Genomic DNA, 17,500 nt, shown 5'->3' with positions numbered 1-17,500 from the left:
CATGCACTGGTATTTATCCATCTAACAATTGCCAGGTTGCATTCACATGAGTCGTTATGGTCACATGGCATGGGAGATTCACACGTTACAATTTTTCTCGATTGGTTTGGCTAATTTCTCGAAACTGAGATGACATTCTCAAAACAACACGGACAAATCCCCAAACCAACTTGCAATTTCCCAAAACAGAATGGCATTTTTCATTGCTTTCATCAGATATCAAATGCTTTGTACATGTCTCAAATGTTTAGTACATCTCTGCAGATGGATATGTACAAATACCCTTCAGTTGACACATTCAGCATAGATTTAGCACATTTTCCAAATAAATTGACCTTGCTTATCTAAACGAATTAGACAATTCTCAGTCTAATGGTTGCCCTCTCCAAAACACGACAGCATTATTTCATTGTGTAAGTCATGCAAAGTGGTCTACGCAATTCCCAAAACAGTCAAGGACATCATATTTTAAGAATTTCATTACATAGTAAATGTTCAACAAGTCAGATGGTATTGTAACTTTACTAGTTAGTAGAAAATAATTTTACAACCGTGTATACTACAGTTTCCTCTGTTATTTGGCTAATTTCATGACATTTTTTCAAACGACATGCTGTTTTGAACAATTGCTAGTTGCTTTGGCATGTGTCCATGTTATTTTGTGAATGTTATCTCTGTTTTGAGAAATGAGCCAAACCCATGAGAAACCTGTGATATATGGGCATTACTTTCTGTATATGAATTTACAGTAAAGAAAGTTACTGATAAATGTCCTTGGTAAATTATCTGTGTTGTCAAACTTCAATGGTTTCACTCACTTTTTTATTTTTATACATAGTCGAAATCTGTTAGCTGAACGTAGATAAAACACCTAACCATTTTGACTGGCAGTGCTTACACAATGGCAAAGGGACAATGTATTTTGGGGCTACTGATGATATATGTGGGGAAGAAATTTAGTTTTGACACATGGGTAAACTGTTTTTGGGGTGATATGAGCGAGTGATGAGGATCCATGTAGTTATGCTGAACCATCCAGTTTATTTTGACAGAAGGACTAAATTAATGCAAATGAGCCAAAGCAATTGAGAAGGATCTATGCCATTTTGATGGTACTGACTATTTATATGTGAGACGGTTTAGTGCTGATGCAAGAATGAGGTGTTTTGGGAGGTATATGACATTTTGCTAGTTATCTGAACTGTTGTACAGAAGTGTAAGAATGTTTGGCCAAATGACCCAATGGTTATAGGAATGTCATCTCAGTTTCAAGAAATGAGCCAAACCAATTGAGAAAAAATGTAATTCAACCATTATCTGGTTGCAGTCATATGATACGTCATGATCACATGGGACATTCACAAGTTCATTGATGACTTATATGAAGAAAATGTGCTGACATGTTTTCAGGACAACCATTACACTGAGAATCAACCAATTGGGATATAAATAATAAATAGCAAGGTACATTCATTTGAAAATTCTACTAAATGTAAGCTGATTGTGTTAACTGTAGGATACTTGTACATAGCCATTTGCAAGGATGTACTAAATGATTGAGACATGTACAAAAGCATTTGAAATTTGATGAAAGCAATGATAAATGCCATTCTGTTGTGAGGAACTGCAAATTAGTTTTGGGATTTGTCCATGTTTTAAGAATGACATCTCAGTTTCAAGAAATGAGCCAAACCAATGGAGAAAAACTGTAACACACTGTCCGCCAAACTGTGCTATCTGTCTTTGCTGCTGATATCTTCATGCAAGTTGCTATTTACCTGTGGTGATTTTGGAGGCTGACAGCCCTTGGGAAGAAGCTGTCTGTCCCTGTTTGTCTTGGCTGTTAGCACTGTAAGGTGTGACCCCCTCACCCCTCACCCCACACACGGCCCCTAACAGCTTCATTACCATAACAAAATGAGTGATTAGTGTATTAGGTAAAAGCCGCCGGGTCAAATGACCCCTCTCTGGTACTTCTAGGTAGGCAGAAAAATCCTGGTAGTTCTAGTGTTAAGTTGCTCACTGAGTATAGTTTCAAGAACTTTGGCAATTATTGACATCTTAGATATTGGTCTATAATTATCCAAGATGGTTGGATCACCACCTTTAAGTAGGGGAACAACTAAGGCAGATATCCAGACATCTGGAAGAATATTCTGATCAAGGGATAAATTAAAAAAAATAAGACAGAGGTCCAGCAATAATCTCAGCTGCTAACTTTAAAAAATACGGCTCAATTTCATCAGGCCCTGCAGACTTCTTGGAATCTCTTAACCTCTTAATAGGGCCATGCCTTTTCACAATTTTCATCAATAAAATGTGGAAATACTGCCATGCATTGGTCAAATCAGGTATTAACACCAACCTGTCCCAGTCAACTGAGAACACGTCATGCAAAAAGCCTTGGATATCAAATTGTTTAAAAATTCTCTTTGTGATAATTCAAGGTTTTGCTTTAGGAATTTTGCAATTTCTTAGAGCAGCTATCGCGCAATGATCTCTAATGTCATCTGGGAACACCCATGCATATGTATATTTATGAGGTTTATTTGTGATTATTACATCTAGTAAAGTGGACTTGCTTAATTTCTTATGGTTAACCCGTGTAGGCAATAGCCTAACAAAATTACTTTGGCCTTTATAAAATCAGACATTGGTAATACCTAATGTGAGGACTGAAGAAAAAAACTGTCATGTTATACTGCAGTACAATGCAGGTTTCCCCCCAATTGATATTTAGAAGGTAGGCCTATTACATCAAAACACATTGCGATGAGGCAGTCCTCAAGGCTGCTGAGAAATAAACGCTTATGTCGGGTATAAATATGAAAGATGACGTATGCACATATACGCCACATGTATGAATAACCTGCAGCCAATACTCAGTAAGAAATTCACCTGTTAGTTGATGGACTGATTTTACAGTATAGGCCTAGCCTTACGAAAAGAGAAAGACAAGCACTGCTGTGAGGACGTTCCCAACAAATGCGAGAAGACACATCGCAGATGTCATAGTCCAGAAAATATTCAATCTTTAATAGCTGCCAAATACTTGAAATAATAATGCTGATGGGCATCCAATTTCGTTGTAGTCTAATTTCAGGATAGAGTTCAGGAGGTTTTTTTTTAAATCACACGCCTCAACATTGAAATTCCACGTTTAACTGGCTGCATTTTTGCAACATTTCAGACCGCGTACAGCACATGTAGTTGCGCTGCATGCCTCTGTGTGCCGCCAAAAGGACGAAATGCAGCAGTTACGGCAACTTCCACGCTTATGGCAACTTCCACACCAGCCCTGAAATTCGCGTGGAGATCTGCAGTTTTCCACGTCTAGTCTGTTTTAGTACATCTGAACGTGCCGTGGAAAACAACTTAAGTAATTTTTTTGTCCGTAAGTGAGCTTCGTACATGAGGCCCCAGGTCAATGAGACGAAAAGTGGCGCGTTGGGATGATATTGTGCTGACCAATCACAATGCAAGGTTTTTCTCCCCATCTGTTTGAATCTTTTGAGTGGGCTTTGGCAGTCATTTAGTTTAAGTCCTTCCACTCGGCAGCCATCTCTTGGCTACGCTTCGGTCTTCCTATGGGGCACCTAAGTCTCCACCCCTTCCGGACGGCTTCCGGGGCTGGCAACGGAAAAACTTTTGACTGGGCTGTAATGGACTAATCAAAGCTATTTTCCGACCCACCTCGCATTTCCCCGTCGATCACACATATGCTGTGCCTAACAATTAATAACAACCAATGGTGTGCTTGTTGACTTCACTTGGCAAGCGATTTTTGAGTTGTGAGTGTGCAAAAATATGTAATTATTTGGACTACACAACAGACGTCGCATGTCCGACGTGCAGCCACTTAAGCCACGGTGCAGCGGTAGGGTTGGCTGTGACTCGGTTCACGTCAGATATGCGAGGCGCAAGTGTAGTCTCCAACACAGTTTTGCACAAAAGCTAAAATAACGTTTCTTGCGTGCCGAAAATGAGTGGTCTTACGACGCAAATCCAAACCTTTCAAATTCACTGTCATCATATGTGAAATCCGGAGCACATGCCAAACGGGATGAGGATTTAGCTTGACTCGCTCCATTAACTCGCATTCAAAATTTTGCGAGCTCCTGCCCCATGGATCGGAAGTAGAAGGGCATGACTTAGGTGCCCCATTTGGTCTTGTGAACCGCACATGTCATCAGCAACCGACCTGCTGAAGCAGATTCTCAGGGCATGCCGATTGACTTCAAGCAGTCTTAAAAGGTTGCGTCGAATCAGCGAGATGATTGGATAAGTGACAGCGCAGCTCAGCAAGCAATTGGCTCTTGTTACCGGACAAGGTGGGATATGTGCAAGCACGCGACATATTAGCGTAGCGAATTGCACCCGTTCATTCCTATGCCCGCTTTCTGAAGTGTTCCGTCTCTTATTAGACTGTCTCTGGCTTTAGTCTAGAGGATATGTCAGGATTTTTGGCAAAGATGTTCACTTCCGGAAGAAAGCATGAAAATTTGTATACAAAGGTTTTCAGGTATGCTGATTACGATAAGAAGCGGCTCCAAGCTCAAAAATCAAGGGATCACCCTCAAAATGGACAAATCCAAGATGGCCGCCAAATTAACAATTCTTCATTACTTAGGTTGCATATGTCATATAATCCTGACCTCTGCGACTAAATGTGGGTTCTTGGGATTGCTGAATTAATTTATGAGCCATTTAGCTTTGCAAAACCTAGGTACCACACTGAAAATCGAGAAATCCAAGATGGCCGACATCTCCGATGGCCAAATGTATAGTTATCCACAACTCTGGATGAATATGCACTAGAATATTGATCTTGACGACTAATTGTAGGTTTTGGTTATCGCTGAAGTCATGAGTAAGCCATTTGAGCTTCAAAATATTAAGGATTCACCTCAAAGTTGAGAAATTGAAGAAGACAGCAATTGCGATAGCTATATTGTTGTACTTGTAGATCCTTTTAGTGGGGTCGTATTAGGCTCAGTAATTTCAAATTGGTGTTAAAGTTTTGTTTTCACTTCCAAGTTGAAGTTTAGGGTCTATAGAACAATTTGAGTTCGAGTGTCAAACACACAGATAACAAAATGGCCTGCGGGGGGCGCTCTAAAATATATAAACTGCTATAACTTTTGATTATGTAAACCAAATTTAACATATGAGATATGTATGGATTCAGCATGAAGAGGGGAACCCGGTGAGCTAAGTTTTTGGTTAACAGATTAACGACACACTATGTAATAAACACACTTTTAGCCAATAAGCTTTTTTAAGATAAAAGGTGGAAATGCCCTCAAAGTTGCAATGAAACATAACTTATTGTTACAAGTTATTGTAAATAAAGCCTGGGTTATCACTTAACTTGATTTGTTCAGAATATCCCTGAAGCACACAGATACTTAGGATACCTATACACAAATATGGCTGCATAAAGCCTATGTGATATTTAGCACCCAACTTGCATCTTTGAGTTTATGAATTTAGGATCATGAGTACCAGCTTTTTTCAGTCAGTCCATCATTTTATTCACAACTTAAAAACTTTATATCTGGAAGAAAGTAAATCAATAATAATAATAATAATAATAATAATAATAATAATAATAATAATAATAATGATGATGATGATGATGATGATGATGATGATGATGATGATGAATACTATGGGGAACATCATTTTTTCCTGCATTCAAAAAGCAAACAGAAGACCATAGGGCTAACACTTAATAATCCACTCTACAATAACTATGACAGATGCAAAAACAGTCAGTGGTCAGTCTTAGAAATTGCATGTGCACTTGCACAGACGTGTGCACTTTAACTCTGCCTCCATGCACTTGCACCGAGATCTGGCAGGTCTATTTGTACAAGTACTAGTACAGCTGCACTTCACCTCTAGTTGGAATACATCTTTGGAAACTGCATCTTTGGTAGTGTAGTCCAAATCTGGGAACTGTTCATTTGTTACCAGATTGGCAGGCATTTCTGGCAAATGCAGATAACTACGCTGGTAACAAATGGACAGTTCCCAGATGACAGAGATGTCCTCATAACAGCAGATGATTGTGTCTACCATGTATGAAATAGTCCTATAGTATTATTTAGTATGCTTGCCAAAGGCCTCTGCTTGCCCCCAGCAAGCATACTAATTGTTCTCCAACAGTTTATTTAGTATGCTTGCGGGAAAGCATACTAATTGTTCATCAAGAGTTTATTATTATTCTACATTTTTCCATTCACCTCGGCCTATGGGAATCGCCATTCATTAGTATGGCGGCTTTGAATCGTTGCAGCGTTCGAGATAGAGACACGGTTCGAGTGCCAAAACGAACGGCTCGAAAAGGGCCCAGGGTGGTGTATTTTTCGCTGGCCTACCCCCTTTCATTTGTTCACCAGACTTGTTTTTCCTCAGTTTTCCCCCTCATTGAAATGAATGGTAGAATGGTCAAGATGATGTCACAAACTGTGGCAGTTAGAGTGAGAGGTGACCTGTCCTGGGGTTTTTAACTAGGTATCAACTAGGTAAAGGCATTGTCAGAGAGGTCTTGGCTCTGAATACAAACTGTGTGAAGACACACACACACACACACACACACACACACACACACACACACACACACACACACACACACACACACACACACACACACACACACACACACACACACACACACACACACACACACACACACACACACACACATGCAGCCTTGTAGAACTTTAGACCTCTGCTGTCACCTGGGCAACCGTGGCCTAATATGCTGCTGTGGCCACTCTATACAGTAAGTGGCAGTGGCCTACTGGGTAGGGTGTTGGTCTGTCAGAGGGTTGCAGTTTCGAATCCCACCCTCCTCTCCCTACCCTCCCATTGCTGAAAGGCACCTGAAGCATCTCCATACATGCACACGCACACGCACACACACACCCCTCTCCCTCTCTCTCTCTCTCTCTCTCTCACACACACACACACACACACGCACACACACACACACACACATCTCTCTCTCTCTCTCTCTCTCTCTCTCTCTCTCTCTCTCTCTCTCTCTCACACACACAGTTTAGTACTTTTATTTGGATCGCAGCACATTAAAAGTTATACAGACCCAAATACTGATGGAAATTAGAAATCACAGAGTTGCATAGATATGATCATGTTGCTATTCAGTCCAATATTTATGGATAAATATGGCATCTCCGTCTCCAAACAGACAAACTGCCTATGATGGCAGAGATGGAACAGTATTTTGCCAGTGTCTTTGCTGTTGTTTTGCGCAGTCCAGACAGTTGCAGCCCTGTTAAGACAAGTTTGTGTACATGCCCAAGGCTCCCAAATACTAAAACAACTAATCTGCATTGATACCCAAGGCCCACAATGGTATCGAGTAATGGCTGATATTTCAACATTTTAGAGTTAAAACATATGTCCATATACAGGTCAAAAGAGCATCCTATTTCTATAAGTGTTACAGTTCTATTGTCTTCATTAATGATGGTTATGTCAGGGCTATTTGGAAAGTTATTCATGTCCACATTGATGTTTTCAGTATTAAACCAGTGGATTTGCACTGCACTGTGTCATACATGTCTATTGACTCCCCTAGCATTTCTTTAATACTGTCTGCAACCAAGTCAACCAGTCTGTGTAAAGCCCTTTGTAATCGTTGCAGCCATTCAGTATATGGGCTATTGTTTCATTTTCATTTGTGGAAGAGTGGAGAATGCAGTGTGGGTCATGGTTTAAGGGGTACCAGGTAGCCAAGTTATATCTTGTCGGGAGGATCTGAAGGCGTGCTTTAATAGCAAAAATTACTATGTCCTCCCCAACTGCGTGGTCCCAACTCCCAACACACAAACACACACACACACACACACACACACACACACACACACACACACACACACACACACACACACACACACACACACACACACACACACACACACTCAGACTCTATCTCTTTCCCTCGTGTTCTGTGTGTGTATACAACAGCTCTGTGTGTGTGTGTGCATAAGCCGCAAGCATACTAATAGCATTGTCTCTCCGGAAATGCAGTCTTAATGTTATTATTATTATTATTGATTTATTTTCTTCCAGAAATAACTTTTTTGTGATTTCATGAGTGAACAGAATATGGCTTGATTGAAAAAAAGTTGATACTCATGATCCTTAATTCATAAACTCAAAGTTGCAAGTTGGGTGCTAAATATCACATAGGCTTTATGCAGCCATATTTGTGTATAGCTGAACAAATCAAGTTGAATGATATCCCATGATGCGTACATTCAGATCAGTACTTTTATTCCCTGCGGGGGTATATCGCACAGGACATGCAGGACACGCTTTATGTTTGAATGTGTTGAAATATGCAAGATGTAAAGGCTTATTTGAGCAGTGTTGCCAAAACAAATTCAGCAGAAGTCGCTATTGGCTCTCTGAAAAGTCGCTAGAAGTCGCCAGATGACGTTACGTATGACGTCACAGCATCACGCATGCAGCGCAAATCTCTAGAAAAGATGTGTGCACGGCTACGCAGAGCTGCAGTTATGTTGAAAAACAATGATTTTGTCACTTAAATGAAGAGTTTTTCAAAGTAGCCAGATTCACCAAAAAGTCGCCAAAGTCGCCAGATGTGTTTTTTTTTGTCAGCAGGTCCAAAAGTCGCTAAATCTAGCGTCAAAGTCGACAAATTGGCAACACTGTATTTGAGTCCAGGAACATGAATACATACTTATAGTCTAGGCAGAATTTCAGAAAATGTGCTTATTTAAGGTCCTGAAGGCAAATCATGTTAATTTTTGGTATACAACTGATTTAGGGGTATTCAAGGGTGCTGAATCCAAATCTGCTGTATACCGGGCGCAAAAATGTAAGGAAATGCCTCAAACGGGCAAAATCCAATATGGCCGCCGACACCAGGTTAAAATCTTGCAATCCCTTTTCTTTTTGACTAAACAAGGTATGAATATGAAAATAAGACTTATTTTTAAGTTTTCATATATGGGGAACCCCATTCTGTCATCAGATTTAAGGTCAGATTTGAGGAAAATGCTTATATAATTGACTGGCAGCTTTTTTAAAACAGGGAGTCTCATATTGTCAACGATTTTTAGCATTATGATCAAACTTTCAAGATCCACAGAAAATAATGTCTGATGTCTTTGTGAAAACCAATACTGCCAAAAACTGCACTGAACTGTCTACTTTCACCTGAAAAAAGAAGTTTGTGTCTACCTATTTCCATTCTTTAGTTATTGGCAGTAGAACATGGGATGACACCACCAAAAAAGCACTGTTTTTGACCCAAAAATGCTACACTTCTGTGTCCATATTTTTGCTTGCAGGATAAAGTGTCTTTTTAGTGTTCATGTTTGGTTTACAGCATTTCCATGAGTTTTGAAAGATGCTTAACTTAAATCTGCTGTATACCAGGCTCAAAAAATCCCATAGTACCTCAAAATGAAGGAATCCAATATGGCCGCCATCACCAGAGATATACAGTACATGTCTGTGATTAAACAAGGTCATCTCTTAAATATATTATGCCAGCTATAGGTTTTCATACATGGGGAATTCATTGCTGTGCTCAGGTTTAAGATTTGGATGAAAAGACATGATTTAGACATGCATACATGTTTAAGACTGTTAATAAATTGATCGTTTATATTGGAATATTTCCCCTATTTCAATTTAATCCGGCATTAATTAAATGTATTGGTCTTAGATAACATATCTTGTTTTAGAATAGGCCCCCGGTAGAGTCCATTACAATACGAACACTGTCACTGAAAAGACAACACTTACTACCCACATACACTACATTCACTCCCTCATCCCCACCCTGTCGCCACTCTTAATGTAAATAACAATCAAGCATAACATTGCAATGTTCGGACGGACCACACATTGAGAGAGTACATACACACACAAGTGTGGCAGAGAAGACATTCTTATTGGAACACCAACGTACACATACGTACGTATACAGGCGCTATAATATACACTCAGGCAGATTTCAATTCAATAATTGAGGCATTATACCATGATGAAATGTTTCCATCTCAAACCACGTCCCATGCTCCCATCTTTTCAACCATAAAAGTAAGTGCACACACGAGTCTGCCTAAATAATTCTTTTTATACAACTTTACAATGGAAATCACTGTTTGCCAATTTTATTGATGTGCTCATTCAATCTATGAATAAAGGAGGATTGAGTGGTGAGCTGATGTGTAGAATAGAATAGAATAGAATATAATAGAATATAATAGATTGGAATAGAATAGAATAGAATGGTGTTTGTCACTATGCACATGTTCTATGAGATTGAAAGCAACACACTTCAGAGCACACATTTAATTCACAAAACAGTTTTGGTGAGCAGAATATACAATTAGTAGTGCAAAAAAAAAACATGAACAGAGCAGGGAGTGCATACGGTGTGTGTGTGTGTGTGTGTGTGTGTGTGTGTGTGTGTGTGTGTGTGTGTGTGTGTGTGTGTGTGTGTGTGTGTGTGTGTGTGTGTGTGTGTGTGTGTGTGTGTGCACGCGTGAATATATACACAGAGGACATACTCATGTATTGGTACTCATGTCATACTCATTGGTATCCAAGAGTTATTGCATCGATTGTCTTGCTCAATGTAGATATTACAGTAGCGGTGGCCCACTCTGCAAACACAACTATTTTACATTGTGCTGTATCAATTAGTCTATTGCAGAACACCAGATGGATGGAAAGAGATCATTGGATTGAGGGATACCAATGAATGGTCATTCTGTGCATGTGCGTGTGAAATGTGGTTATGGCCCTTTGTTGAGTTGTTTGGTCCTTGCTTTGACACACCTGTACCAAGAGGACAGCAAGGCAAAGAGCTGCAGACCCGGTTGGAGGCTGTCCTAGATAATATTTTAGCTCTGTTGATGCAGCAGGAGGATTAGAGAGGGGCTAACTTTTTTCCTCTTGTAGGTGTGCCTCCTGAAGGCCGCAATTATCTCTTTGTTTTTCTTTGCATTCAAAGATACAGAAATTATAAAGAAAATAAATAAAGAAATCCCATTGGGAAACTCCAAATGGGGAGCATTGCGGTGGGACGGTACCATGCTCAGGGTACCTCAGTCATGGAGGAGGATGGGGGAGAGCACTGGTTGATTACTCCCCCCACCAACCTGGCGGGTCGGGGTCGAACCGGCAACCTCTGGGATGCAAGTCTGACGCCCCAACCGCTCACCCATGACTGTATATATTCTCTGTATATCAGACTACCACCTTTTGCTGGCCACAGCAACTTCCATCTGGAGCTACGCCATAGGCATAGAGGTCCAAAATAGTTATTTAAAGAAATCCTTGCACTTATGACACATTTTGTGTCACATTTGTCTGAGCTGCGTTTTAACTATTCACAGATTCGAAAAGTGACTCATTGGAGCAGTCATTGTTGCTGAAAGAACTACTTTTTTCACTTAGTCAAAATGTATGGTGGTGAGAAGTTAAATGTGTCACATCTCTGAAAAATCAGTGATCCTGATTGGTTCAACGGTATTGTGGTTTGCGATCAGGGCGAATCCGAAGGATTATAGGTTATCTACTGTACGTGATGGAGTTGTAATCCCATGTGAGGGATCCAAGTGATAGGTGAAGCTTAGATGATGGAGCACACTGGATGAGAGAAGCACAGTTGTGTGAGGGACACCATGGGGGTGAAGTGCAAGTAAGGGGAAGGCAGCGTGATATTGACCATCACTAGGGTTGTGGGTGTGCTCTGACTGTCCCACTTATGATCCAAGCCCTTTGGAGTAGAAGTCAGAGCCCTAGGTTAACTTATTCTCAATTACCTCTCCTCCTCTCCAGTGATTTTGAAGGAGTTGTTCGCTTAAATGCGACAGCTATGTATGCCCAAGACAAATTTATCTTATTTGCAGCAACTGCTGACTCCATGTACTCCATGCCTCTTCTTGCAGATCCAGAGGGGGATGAGGCACTCCTTGGGGCGAGCACAAGTTGTGATGTCTTTTCATGCTTCGTGAATGGCAGATACAGGAGTAGTGGGACTAATGCCCCATTCAATTTCATCCATCCCGTTTCAGTGACTGACAGGAGGACAGGGTGGAGTAGTATGTGATCCTGCCTCAGTACATTGGCTTGATAATGTGGGGGCACAATATGTCATTGTGTGGCTTCTGATGTAGATAGCAAAGACTCTATGACTAGGTCTAATCACTGCAAAACAACTCCATTGCTTTCGCTACATCTGTAGCAAAAATACAATGTAGTGCCTGGTGTTATGTAGTGTCTTTACATGTAGTGGCCAAATCACTGAGTAGGAGGAGCTTGATAATGATTGGAGATAGCCTAATTATCAAGAAAGTAAATATTTCACAATGACATTAACCTGTCTTTTGTTCCACCTTTCACCTTTCTACCGTTCAAGGATTTAATCTAAACAAGGCAATAAAATCAGCAGACAATAACTTCCCAAAACTAGATATTCATATTAGATGAAGGTACATTCAGGCATACAGACTTATCTGTGTATAGTTTTGTCATAATGGAAGAGGTGGGCTGAGGTGAACACATTTCATTGTGCATAAGCAATTGAAATAAGACAAAACATTTCAATAGAAATTAGCTTGTCAGTTAATTGGCATGAAAAACAATGGTTGTAAACATGAATTCAGACTACACTGAACTGCCTGACTACACTGACTACCTTTGATTATAATTTTAAATTTGATTACATACATTATTTCCCCATGTATGAAAATAAAACTACATAATGTTTTTAAGAGTTCACCTTGTTTAATCAAAGATATGTATATCTCTGGTGACGGCGGCCATATTGGATTCCTTCATTTTGAGGCATTATAGGATTTTTTTGAGCCTGGTATACGACAGATTTGAATTGAGCATATTTCAAAACCCATGGAAATGCTGTATACCAAACATGAACACTATAAAAAGGCACTTTGTCCTGAAAGAAAAAATATGGACACAGAAGTGTACTATTTTTGGGTCAGAAATCAGTGCTTTTTTAGAGGCGTCATCCCATGTTCTACTGCCAGTAACTAAAGAATGGAAATAGGTAGACACAAACTTCTTTTTTTCAGGTGAAAGTAGACAGTTCAGTGCAGTTTGTGGTAGTATTGGTGTTCACAAAGACATCAGACATTATTTTCTGTGGATCTTGAAAGTTTGATCATAATGCTAAAAATCGTTGACAATATGAGGCTCCCTGTTTTAAAAAAGCTGCCAGCCAATTATATAAGCATTTTTTTCAAATCTGACCTTAAATCTGATGACAGAATGGGGTTCCCCATATATGAAAACATAAAAATAAGTCTTATTTTCACATTCATACCTTGTTTAGTCAAAAAGAAAAGGGATTGCGAGATTTTAACCTGGTGTCGGCGGCCATATTGGATTTTGCCAGTTTGAGGCATTTCCGTACATTTTTGCGCCCGGTATACAACAGATTTGGATTCAGCACCCTTGAATACCCCTAAATCAGTTGTATACCAAAAATTAACACAATTTGCCTTCAGGGTTCATCTTTTGGGAAAATTGACCCTGACTATTACAAATCCCTAGTACCTTAGAATAGGATACACCAAGCCTAACATAAATCATCATGCCTCGCTTTCTTAAATCAGCACAGTTCACACAAACGCGTCAATGTGATTGCTGCAATTGTTGCACCCTATATCTTTGTCATATCTTTAGTTAGAGGCTTATATTGCCTTTAAATTAAATTATTGGGCCACAAAACCTACATTTTGACACCAAGATCATGCTCATACAACAACCAGATCCGAAGTTATGGCTCAAAACAAATACAGGTTTTTGCGATAGCGGCTATCTTGGATTTCGTGTTTTTGAAGTAGATCCCTTCGTTTGCGGCGGTGGAGCCGCTTCTAATTGGAATCAGCATCCCCAAAACCCCCTATATACCAATTTTCGTGCTTTCTTCCGGAAGTGAACATCTTTTCGACATATCCTCTAGACTATTCGGCAGGAAGGTTAGGGGTGTGTTCAAAATACCAGTATCGGGATATATTGTCACAGGTCTCTCGGAGATGTCAGTATCGATACTTCATTTAATAGCATAAATTGAATTTTGAATGCTAAACAGCAACTGCCAAACCTACCGTTTTGTGAAGGCAGTCTTTTGATGATATTGTGCTGACCAATCACAGTGCAAGGTTTTTCTCCCCACCTTTGGCAGGATGGTGGAGGAATCAGAATGTCTACAGCTAATGAAAAGTGGTAGTTTGATTGGTCATAGTGTTGGCTAGGGCAGTGCAGAGGCAATTTGGACTATAGCAACGGTTTGGTCCAAGTAAATGCATTACACAGCCCTCAGCTATCTAACATGAGGGCGTCCAGACTTAAGTTTTCACATTTAGTCTGTCTGACGAGGGTATGGATTAGCACCAAATCTCATAGTTACAGTCTGTCAAAGGTACCTGAACTGATAACATATTGGATGCCTCAAATGGTCAAGATAGTGTTGTCTGGACATATTTCTCATTATGTGCTTAAAGGGACACTGTGTGACATTTTTAGTTGTTTATTTCCAGTATTCATGCTGCCCATTCACTAATGTTACCTTTTTCATGAATACTTACCACCAGCATCAAATTCTAAATTTTCATAATGACTGTAAAAACTGCACTTTTCATACATGAAAAGGGGGATCTTCTCCATGGTCCGCCATTTTGAATTTCCAAAAATAGCCAGTTTTAGCTGCAAAAATGACTGTACTTGGACCATAATATAAAATATTTGTTTAATACTTAGCAAACTTTCATGTGAAGATCAAAGTTGGCAATAGGCGGCCCAATTTCAATAAGCAGCATAGTTGCAGTACCTTTTTTGACCATTTCCTGCACAGTGTCCCTTTAAACTTCAAGGGTGCCAACACTAATAGGCGGTGCTGTAGGTTTGTGGTGTTTTGGGGATTTTATCTCTGGCAGTCAGCAACTGCATAGGCCTAGTTTATACATCAATGACTAAATATAATCCAATAGACTTGACAATTTTATATGATGATCATCATTCAGATTCTCTAAAAGTTTTGAGTAAAAGACATGAAGGCATACCCCACAGATGAGCTGGTTTGTTATGAAGTCAGAAGTCAAAACTTTGTGTGTGTGTGTGTTAGGGTTGTGCTGATAGACGATATCATTGTCCACGTTTCCATGGCGCAGAGGAACTGTTTGGAAGAGTAGCAAGCACTGGGGTCTTGACGCAGCAGGTGACACGAGAGACGAGGAGTGCGTTTTAATATGCGACCTTGCCTCCTCCACTTGCTTCTCGTCATGATGACATCACTGACAACAGCATTATATTTCAATATCTTGCAAAAGCTCAATTGTAAAGTCTTTTTCTCATTTGCAATTGGGACGGTGAATGAAAAACAGTCCCTAAAACGTTGTTGTGGTGAGGCTGACAGCTGGGAAACTTTATCGTTTTCTCCACGGAGGAGGGGCCAGGAGGCGGGACGAGGAGACAAGCACAAGTGGAGGAGGCAAGGTCATATATTGGGATGCACCCGAGAAGTACGAGGGGGAGGGGTCAGGAGGAAGAGCCGCTCTTACAGACAGAGCAGAGATAGCGACTGTTGCAGAGTAGCGCAGCTGGAGGAGGTTTAAACATTTTTTTCGAAGAATTTCAGAACTTTTCATATATTTGACTTACTCTTAAATAAAATATGTGTGCAATGATAGGGACAAATGTAATAATGTGTTTTGTGTGTGGGGAGGGTCAAATAACAATATATACTTTGTGGTTTGCCATGCACAGATTCCATTCTGGTCTACGAAGTAAGGAGATGCAGCAGGCCCACAAATCCCACCTGCTGAAGACGTCTCAGTGTCTGATGGAGGGACTCACACATCAAGGAAACCCTGCGCTAAATTGGTATAAAATGCAACTGGCCCACAAATCCCGCCTGCTGAAGACGTCTCAGTGTCTGATGGAGGGACTCACGCATCAGGGAATCCCCACACTGCTCAGAAAGATCTACACAGACCTCTACATCACACAGGGGGGAAGAGGAGAGGTCAATGAAGAACACGAGGTCAGACAGATAGAGAGAGCATCCTGGAGAAAATCAGACCAAGACAGTCCAGTCAAGTGCAGTGATGTCTTTGAAAGCTTATCTAAACAAGTCAAACCCCTACCTGAACCAGCCAAGCCCTCATCAAATCAAGTCAAACCCTCATCTGCACACGTCAAGCCATCATCGAAAGAAGTCAAACCTTTGGGAATTGTGCTGACAAAGGGAGTAGCAGGCGTTGGAAAAACAGTCTCGGTGCAGAAGCTCCTTCTGGACTGGGCTGAAGGAACGTCTAATCAGGATGTTGACTTCATATTTCCACTTCCTTTTCGTGAGTTAAATCTGATGAAGGAGAAAACCATCAGTCTGGTGGATCTTGTGAAGCACTTTTTCTCAGACGTGAAGGATCCAAGAGTCTTCACCAGTTCAGAGCATAGAGTCATGTTCATCTTTGATGGTCTGGATGAATGTCGACTTCCCCTTAACTTCTCCTCAAACCCAAAGTGCTGTGATGTGACCAAGTCAGTCCCAGTTGACGTGCTGCTAACAAACCTCATCCAGGGGAATCTGCTTCCGTCTGCTCTCCTCTGGATCACCACCCGACCAGCTGCAGCTGGTCTAATCCCTCCTGAGTGTGTGAACCAGGTGACAGAAATAAGGGGGTTTAACGACACACAGAAAGAAGAGTACTTCAGGAAGAAACTCAGTGATGAGAATCTGGTCAGTAAAATCATTGCCCACCTGAAGTCATCCAGGAGCCTCTACATCATGTGCCACATTCCAGTCTTCAGCTGGATTTCAGCTACAGTAGTAGAGAACACATCATATGAATCAGGGAGGGAAGAAATGCCAAGGACTCTTACACAGATGTACACACATTTCCTGATCATTCAGGTTACAAATAAAAACACCAAGTACACAGAGCATGAAGGAAGAGATGAAGAAATGATTTTGAAACTGGGGAAACTGGCATTCCAGCAGCTGGAGAAGGGAAATTTGATCTTCTATGATGAAGACCTGAGGGAATGTGGCATTGATGTCACAGAAGCGTCGGTGTACTCAGGAGTGTGCACTCAGATCTTCAAAGAGGAGGCCGGGCTGTGCCAGGCGAAGGTGTTCAGCTTTGTACATCTGAGCATTCAGGAGTTCCTTGCAGCATTATATGTGTTCCTCTGCTTCATCAACAGCAAGAGAAACATGTCTGACCAACAGCTATCCTCTCAGCTCTCGACTCTGCTCAGAGCAGCAACACTTCAAGACCTACACAAGACTGCAGTGGATCTGGCTTTACAGAGTAGGAATGGACACCTGGACCTTTTCCTCCGCTTCCTGCTGGGCCTCTCCCTGGAGTCCAATCAGAACCTCTTAAGACATCTAATTCCACAGAACAATAGCCAATCACAGAGCTCAGAGACAACAGTGCAATTAGTCAAACGC

The 17,500-nt window shown here is 40.8% G+C and overlaps 1 protein-coding gene across 1 annotated transcript in view; it reads left to right on the top strand.

The window, feature by feature from the left end:
- Nucleotides 1-17,500, top strand: part of LOC134444519 (NACHT, LRR and PYD domains-containing protein 3-like) — a 163,427-nt gene that overhangs the window by 85,398 nt on the left and 60,529 nt on the right. The window lies entirely within an intron of this gene.

This window comes from Engraulis encrasicolus, unplaced genomic scaffold (genome assembly GCF_034702125.1).
Source record: "Engraulis encrasicolus isolate BLACKSEA-1 unplaced genomic scaffold, IST_EnEncr_1.0 scaffold_58_np1212, whole genome shotgun sequence".
Lineage (NCBI taxonomy): Eukaryota > Metazoa > Chordata > Actinopteri > Clupeiformes > Engraulidae > Engraulis > Engraulis encrasicolus.
Note: the sequence above shows the minus strand (reverse complement) of the source record. Positions and strands in the feature narration are given on the sequence as shown.